Source organism: Crinia signifera, chromosome 6 (assembly GCF_055691185.1).
Source record: "Crinia signifera chromosome 6, ASM5569118v1, whole genome shotgun sequence".
NCBI classification, from domain to species: Eukaryota; Metazoa; Chordata; class Amphibia; order Anura; family Myobatrachidae; genus Crinia; species Crinia signifera.
In genome coordinates, this window is record NC_139222.1 from 168359177 (window position 1) to 168368031 (window position 8855).

At 43.4% G+C, this 8855-nt stretch overlaps 2 non-coding genes across 2 annotated transcripts; both read left to right on the top strand.

Annotated features, from left to right (window-relative positions):
* Window positions 1–6826: 6826 nt before the first annotated feature.
* On the top strand, window positions 6827–6899 carry TRNAR-UCG (transfer RNA arginine (anticodon UCG)). Its single transcript has one exon. It is a non-coding gene; the product is annotated as a tRNA-Arg (tRNA).
* Window positions 6900–7318: 419 nt separating this feature from the next.
* On the top strand, window positions 7319–7391 carry TRNAR-CCU (transfer RNA arginine (anticodon CCU)). Its single transcript has one exon. It is a non-coding gene; the product is annotated as a tRNA-Arg (tRNA).
* Window positions 7392–8855: the final 1464 nt, after the last annotated feature.

Below are 8855 nucleotides of genomic sequence, written 5' to 3' on the forward strand. Positions count from 1 at the left end.
AATGCTGGGTACACACCAGGACGACTAGGGCCCAATCCCCACAATCTCGATCCAATTCTGATCAATAGGATGTAGACTGTGTGCTGATTGGGCCCTTTTCTGACCTGCTGTGGACCGATACCGATCCGATGCGCGGTCCCGCGGGTCGGTCGGTCGTTATTGAGATCCTACCTGCTGCAGGTAGGATCTCAATGACGACCATACAGCCGGGTGCGGGTCGCCATCGGATCGGACCCGCTCACGGTGCACATCGTGAGCGGGTCGTGCCCCCCCGCGTCACCGTGAGCGGGTCGGACGAGACACTGACGACCCGCTCACGATGTGCATCGTGAGCGGGTCGTCCTGGTGTGTACCCCGCATAACTGTAAGGAGGCTGGCAGAGGGCGGCAATGGAGATGCAGCCTAGAGGTAATGGACTGCTGGAAGGACTGGCAGGGAATCCGTGAACTCTCTACTGATCTCAGTAAGAGTCTACAGATACTGGCATAAAAGTCAGATTATCAGAGCATTGTTCTCTACAATTGTCAAAGAAGAGGGCATTAAAATAGTTATATGAGCCTCAGCAAATATAAAAGGAGACAGATTTAAACACCTTAGAGAGAGAGAGAGACTGATTTTTGTGAACCTGTTACTGCTCTCATACTAATTCAGTTAAGGATCCAAAAGCTGGGTACACATATATACAATCGTCGGGCCGTTCTTCCAATCTGGGGGCAAACGGCCGTTCGATTGTATAGGTGTGTACGCTGTCCCAATTGCTGCTGTGCGACCGATAAACGGCCAAAAACGCTCTTGGCCGTCCACGGTCGGTCGGTCGAAGGTTCTTTGCTGCTTAATATTTCATCCGACAGGACGGCTCCATATCGGAACAAAAGTGAAGTGTGTACGCACCTTCGATCGATATGCTTGACAGTTTGACAAAGCACGGTGGTATGCTGCATTATGAGAGACCCTGTAACCCTTTGCCTGCTGTTTTAACTAATGTGTGTATAATGCCTCACTGCCCAACACTTTAGACGCATCCCTTTAAGACATTAATCAATGTTGAAGTTTTAATAGAGTGGGCTGGAAGCTCTTTTCAGGGCACCAGCTTCACACTATTAAAACTTCAACATTGATTAATGTCTTAAAGGGATGCGTCTAAAGTGTTGAGCCACTGCTCAACATATATACATTATATACACATTAGTTAAAACAGCAGGCAAAGGGTTACAGGGTCTCTCATATACTTCTTCTTGCGATTGTTTGGACGGGAGTACATCGGACGTCGCAAGTAAAATTGTACATATGTGTACGCGCAGAACGGTTGTATGTTTTGGACGGCCGAACGTGTATTCGGTCGATCGAACGGTCGCAAGAAAAAGGAAATTGTACATATGTGTACCCAGCTTTAGCCCTGTGTACAATCAGACTACTATATCGTGAGAGTGAGAGCCAGCAGTGACCCTGTCATAAATATTACTTGTACACGTTTCATGTGCACAAAACTCCAATTGTGGATTCTTATATAAAGCTTCATAGTATCTATAGTTTAAACCTAAGTTAACATGAACTGCTTTAAATAGAGTTTAACAGACTTCACATACAGTATGAACAGTATTTCATTATTATACAAGTAAGGAAGGATACATTGCTTGATGACCATTAACCTCTACGGTTGTAACCTAAAATTCCCCTGGATTACAAATATACAAGACAGGAGGATCTGACTATCTTTGTTCTGCAAACTTAAACCATTAGTCCTTTGCCACCCAAAAGTGACCCTTTTAGGAAAAAAGCAGAACAGTCAGCAGCAACAACAGCTCTTGCATCTCAATACTGTAGATTAGTAAAGAGCTATCACAACAAGGACTCATAATTTAAGCTATTGCATTAAATGAGTAGTATATTTATATTGCAAACACATTTAGAAACTAAGCGTGAACTTTGTTTATTTTTGTAATGTTATTGGTGTTACTGAAATGTATTTTAGTAATTTGCTTGTATTATTATTTTGAGACATACAGTATGTGATTGCATATTGTGGTCTAACCATTATTACCAACTCGGAATGAGGCCTATCCAGTTGCAGTATAATAAAGCCTTTCAATAATACTTACCTGAAAAGAAAAGAACTGACAATCTTTGCATAACTGCAAATTAACCCTTGACTGTTAACTCTATGCTCATTACTACAATAAACCACAATTCCTGGTTAAGCCTCCAAAAAGTGTGTCTAACAACACCACAAACACCGCTATATACTCTGCCAGCAGCAGGAAGAGAGGATGCCAAGAAGAGACAAGGAGTGAGAGAGGGTGTCAGAGAGAGAAATGGGGTGAGGATGGAGATAGAATTCCTTTATTCGTCTCACAATGGAGAAATTTTCAATCGTTACAGCAAGGTTCAAGTACAGATAAGAGTAATAGCATAATAATAAGAACACACATAATAAGATAAGATCCAAACAATGTAACTCAAGAATCTAGGAACATGCAGGTCTTCTTCAGAACATGACAGTTGTACATTCTAATTGCAGCCGGAAGGAATGATCTGCGATATCTCTCCGTTGAGCATCGAGGGTGAAGCAACCTATCACTGAAAGTGCTACACAGATCCTTCAAAACGTTTTTGAGTGGGTGTGAAGCATTATCCAATAATGATGTCATCTTGCTGATCATTCTCCTCTCACCCACAATCTCTACCGAATCCAAAGGCATTCCTAGGACAGAACTGGCCTTCCTTACCAGTCTGTTCAGTCTCTTGTTGTCGGCTGTTAGAGATAGATGGTGCCAGGGAGAGACAGGAAGTGAGGGGTAGATGTATGAAGCAGTTACAAGGGAGGAGAAGTGATAAAGTGCCTGGTACTTTATCACCGGCCAATCAGCTCCTGACTGTTAAGTTACAGGCTGGGTTTAAAAAGGAGCTGATTGGCCTGAGATACAGTACCAAACACTTTATCACTTCTCCTCCCTTATCACTGCTTCATACATCTACCCCTGAGAGAGCGATAAATGGGGAGAGACAAGGGGTCAGATACACTACGCTTCAAAAGTGATAAAATAGAGAGTGATAAACAGCCAGCCAATCAGCTCCTACCTGTTATGTCACAGACTGTGTTTGAAAAATGTCAGGTAGGAGCTGATTAGTTGGTTGTTTATCATTCTCCATTTTATCACTTTTGAAGTGTCTGGCCAAGGAGTGAGAGAAGGTGTCAGGGAGACTGTCAAAGAGAGAGTGAGGGAGAGAGAGGAAAGAGAGAAGTGTGAAGAGTAGGTAGATTGAGAGAAAGAGGAACAAAGGAGGAGGGGGAGCTGAGGAGATGTGGTGTAGAGGCCGAGAGAGGGTAAAGATGAAAGGTGGGGTATAGGATGAGAGGGGGGAGTAGAGGACGACGGGGGTGTTGAGGATGACAGGGGGTAGAGGTCAAGAGGGGTCTCTGTCCCTCGCAATACAAGCAGTACAAGGTTTGTACCTTCTGCATTACATGGCGCAGGGGTCTTCTGCTCCCTCTTCATAGCACTGGAATTGCAAGATTTCTCTGACTAGCACCAGCTTCGCAGGGCTCTCTCCAGAGCCAGGTTTTTGTCTACACATCACCAGCATCGCAGGGCTCTCTCTCAATCCGGCGCCGTATCTTTGGCTCCCAATCACCAGTACCGGCATTGCAGGGCTCCCTCTCTCTCCCACTGGGTCTCCGTCTCCAGATAACCTGTGCCTGCATCACAGGGCTCTCCCCGGTGCTGGATCTTCTGTTTACGATTACCGGTACCTGACCCCTGTCGGGATTCCCTCCTTTGGGATGCTGACGTCAGTATACTGACCACCGTCATCCGTATGTATCCCATTGAAGATGAGGAACAAATAAACCTTTATATGTGGTTTATTAGCAATGCTCATGGTAGCATTTTTGTGATTTTTTATTTTATTATTCTACTCACAAGTTTATTTCTGATCTATTGGTTTGGCACCCCATCTCTGAAGTTGTTGGTCTATCTTGGAAATACATTTTATAGCTTACAGTCTGGTACTTATTTGGCAATAAATGGATATCTGTATTATACCATATTTTCTCTTGTCTGTTTTTTTTTTTGCATACCCTTGAAGGATATTCTTAATACCCCATTAAAGATTTGTGACATACTGTAAGTTTTTTAAGAGGATTGAAGAATTACACAATGTTATAAATACAATGGTTGCATTTGATTTCCTTAAGATGTTTAATAAAATGTATTTTCAATAAGACTTCATTTAATTTCAAATACTGCAAGTGTTTCAATGAAATGTATTTTCCAACAAATGTCATCTCCTTGTTCAAAAAGAAAAAATATATCTGGCAAATTGCAAAAAAAGGGGTGCATGGATCTGAAACCCAGGGGGAATGGGTTCCCATCCAGTAGGCAGTGACTGCAAGCTTTTTGTGAAGCATATTAGTGAATCCAATGACAACTGGAAACAGAATACTGTGTTTAAATATTGAAAGAAATAATAATCTACAGTATTGTCATATAATAATGATAATAATAATAATAATAATAATGATAATAATAATAATAATAATGATAATAATAATAATAATAATAATAATAATAATAATAATAATAATAATAACAGGACTCAGGTTGCTTTACAGGGGATCTGGATGATAGCTTGACAGTGTCTAGGTCGGCAGCCAATGGGTTACCACTATAAGGTCGACATGCACAATGTCAACACTATCATAATGTCAAAGTGGCAATGGTCGACACATGAAAAGGATTTTTTTTTTTTTTTTTTTTTATTATTTGAGCTTTTTCATAATTTAGCATCCACATGAGCAACAATTGGGGACAGTAAAGTGGCCTGAAGCATGGCCAGCAAAGCGAACATAAAAGTTAAGGCAGTACATGTAGGGAACATGTAAGTGGGGGATATAATAATGCAAAGCCTCCCTGTATGGTGCGGGCATGTTGCAAAAACTGGAATGGTCTGGACCACAAGGGGAGGCTGTAATCTCCCCTTCTCCATGTCCCTGGTGAAAGCTATCACAGGCAGCCTCCCCGGACAGGACACCCCCCGGACTGGACACTACAAGTTCTGAAATGCAGAGTTTGATGTCCAGTCCGGCATTCCGGGGTTTTGTCCGGGTCCGGTTTTTACTTAGTCCCATAGCAACCAAGTTTTGGCTTTCTGAAAGTGAAACATTGATATAAAATACAGAAGTACAAAGGTGCATACATACCCGCAGCACAGACTAGGGCTAGCAACCACATGGCTCCTGTTTTGCTTTCTGTCCTTGCTCTAGGAGCATAACGGAATTTATAGTCATCAGGAAGACTCTGGGGTATATGTGGTAATCCTCATTGCGTTCCTGGGCATCTCTTTGCACTCTCCATGGCATCGATTTTGCTCATGCAGCAGATTTTTAAGTGCAAAACTTATTTTCTGTAAATGTATTATTACGGAAATCTGAGATGTTTTAAATTCCAGAAAATGCAATGCCTGATAATGGTGAAGTAATGTCTTTTCGTAAGGATGATATAAATACATTTGGCTATTATCTTTGTTAATTAGTGTACAATAAAGTGAGTGTTGAACTTCCCTCAATCGAACATATGTACTTCTGAATAGCAGCAATCTCCCTCTCTCCCTCATTAGTCTAGCAATCTCCCTCATTTCACCTAACCCACATTACACTGTTACATTTTGGGGGCAAAAAGGAATAAGAGATAGATACATTTACAGTACATTGAATCATCAGAACCATTTCTCAGCACTTTTGCAAGTATAGTGTCTCTTACTAACTGCTTTGGGGCTCATCTACACTTATGCTTCTAGGTGCCACGTTCACAATCTCTCCATATATGGAACTAGACACGCCCTTTAGGTGGAGTATGACAGGCCCCCTCAATGGGGCGCTGTGCAAAATTCTACTACCAACTATAATCTCCCTGAAACTGGATTTCAAAAGTAGCCAAGTATGATCCTCGGGACACCCCCCGGACTTTCCGGGGTCTTTTCCATGTCTGGTTTTTATTTAGTCTCAGCAAGGTTACAATAAATGGGTGTGGATAGTTATGCCGACACCACTTAGGTCGACAGTCATTAGGTCAACAGGTGGGAAGGTCAACAGGTGTCTAGGTCGACACGGGTGAAGGTCGACAGGTGTCATGGTCGACATGGGGCAATGACAACATGGTTTTAGGTCGACACAGTGTTAGGTCGACAGGTCGGAAGGTCAACATGGTTTTTTACAGTTTTTTTACCTGAATGCCGACACCGTCGACATGACACAGTTGGAAGTCAACCGCAGACCCTCGCATCGCTCGCTGCGCTCGCAATGCTTTGGGCACGGTTTCTCAATGCGCTCTGCACACTATTTTATTCTCCCTCCACGCCCTAGTGGATGGTAGGGCATGAAATACCGCCCGTCTGCACGTCGGCTCAAAAAACAGTAAAAAAACCATGCCGGCCTGTCGACCTACTCCATGTCGACCTAACGATGTGTCGACCTTGTCCCATGTCGACATTCACCCATGTCGACCTAGACACCTGTCGACCTTTCCATCTGTCGACCCAACAGTGTCGTCCTAATTGGTGTCGACAATACAACCATCTGTATCCCCAATACATTTTGATATAATTATCAGTATGCAGCTGTGCTGCAATGTAGTGTTGTCTTCTGAGAACAGGTCATATAAATGTATGCAGTCTATAAAATTATTTATATTAATTTTGGATGTTTGTTTAACTCGTGATTAGGAAAATATATATATATATATTTTTTAAATGTGACATTTTCATTAATAGAGTAACAAATCCGTTCTGTTGCAGCTACATATAAGGTTTTGAAACACAGAAACACATTGACCGCGTGGCCTAATGGATAAGGCGTCTGACTTCGGATCAGAAGATTGAGGGTTCGAGTCCCTTCGTGGTCGTGCTTTTTTTTTTTTATTACCCCCTCAGTTACACATTGCGGTCTATTGAAAATTAGTAATGACGCCTTGCAAAAGGTTTTCCGCTTGATTGCTGTATGCAATTCGTTTCTGTTTATCTACTGTTAACTATTGCTTTTGTCTGTATTGCAGAACTGTATTCATTGTGGAGTATACCATTTCCTGATTACAAGCAGACTCGGCAGCCAACAAAGCTGACAGCAGCTAGTGGCATAGTCTGTAGATTGTCCGTGAATATGATAGCAAATGGTTTCCTATTTCTCACTGCATGCACTGATAATAAATGATTATTATACAATATGTTAAATAAATTGCAATTATATCTAAGCCCACAATCCAATGACACACAGAGAGATTGCCTTACATTCACATACACATGTATCAACAGCTTGCTTTGTGCAGCCCCAGTGGCCTAATGGATAAGGCACTGGCCTCCTAAGCCAGGGATTGTGGGTTCGAGTCCCATCTGGGGTGGATTACATTTTAACTCCTCTAAGCAACATATAAATGTTTTGCATTTTGAAAAATAAATATATTACTATGCATGTTAAAAGTTTGATTAAATTACTTCATATTAATGTTATACAACAATTTTAATATTGGTCATTGAATACGCTGCTGGTGCATTATGCAGGATGCTTCCTTTAGCCATACCTCCCAACACTCACAATTTCAGCGGCACAGTCCCGATTACCGGGTCCTGTCCCGCTGTCCCACCCGCGGCCGGAGGTGTCCCGATGAGGGGGGGCAGTTGGGAGCCCCCCAATTTAACAGAATAGACGCTGTGCGCATGCGTCTATTCCCGTCCGAAAACGGGGACGCAGCTCATTTGCATAAGCAGCGCCCCTCATTTACATAAGCCGCCCCCCCTTTTTGGACGCTTGCGCGGCTTCGCCGCGCAAGTGTCCCTATTTCTGCAGCTACAAAGTTGGGAGGTATGCTTTAGCAACGTAAAAAAGAAATAAATAAATCAGAGCATGTGCAGTTCAGTAATATTGTTGGATCATTAGCCATAAACGGGTATGGGTGAAATCCGGACCAGGACAAGACCCCCGGACCGCCGGACCAGACACCAAAATCTTCAGTCCAGAGCTTGTAGCGTCCGGTCCGGGGGGTGTCCTGTCCGGGGGTGTCCTGTGTGTGGGGGCTGCCTGTGACACCTGTGACCAGGGAGAGGGGAGGGAGAGAATAAAGCCTCCCTGTATGGTCCGGCATGTACCAAAAAACCGGACGGTCCGGACCACACTGGGAGGCTGTAATATCCTCTTCCCTGTGTACCTGGGACAGGGACCCCCCCGGACAAGGCACCCCCCCGGACGGGACACCCCCCGGACCGGACACCACAAGCTCCGGACTGCATATTTTGATGTCCGGTCCGGCCGTCCGGGGATTAGTCTGGGTCCGGTTTTTACATAGTCCCGCCATAAACTCTTACCTCATTCATTTTACTTTTCTACCGCTGGAACTAAAAAATAAACTTTCTGTAGGTTGCAAACAGGTATACAATATAGGTTTATATTACAATCCTTTTAATTCTATGTGCCCTTTTTTTATTAGCAAAAGTAAAAAAAATAAAAATTCCCCTCACAAAACGGACAGACATTTGCAATGTACAGGGTCAGCTCAAGGGCAAATTCTTTTGCTAAGCGAAATATAAACTTCAGTGCCTCCCGACAGGCACTGGTAGCCATTGACTATCGATGTTCCCAAAACATCGATGGTTGGGACCTAGTGCTCGATGTTTTGGGCATCGATAGTGGATGGTCGAATAGTTTTATGTCATTGATGGATGGTTTCCGATGGTAAAAGTTGTGGGCGCATGCGCACTGCGTGCGCAGCATTATTGCATCCAGCGGCATCGCTGCAGGCGGTCCGCCCCGCCGGAAGGTGCGCGCATGCGCAAAAGAAACTTAAACTGGATTGATGGCTAAAGTTTCT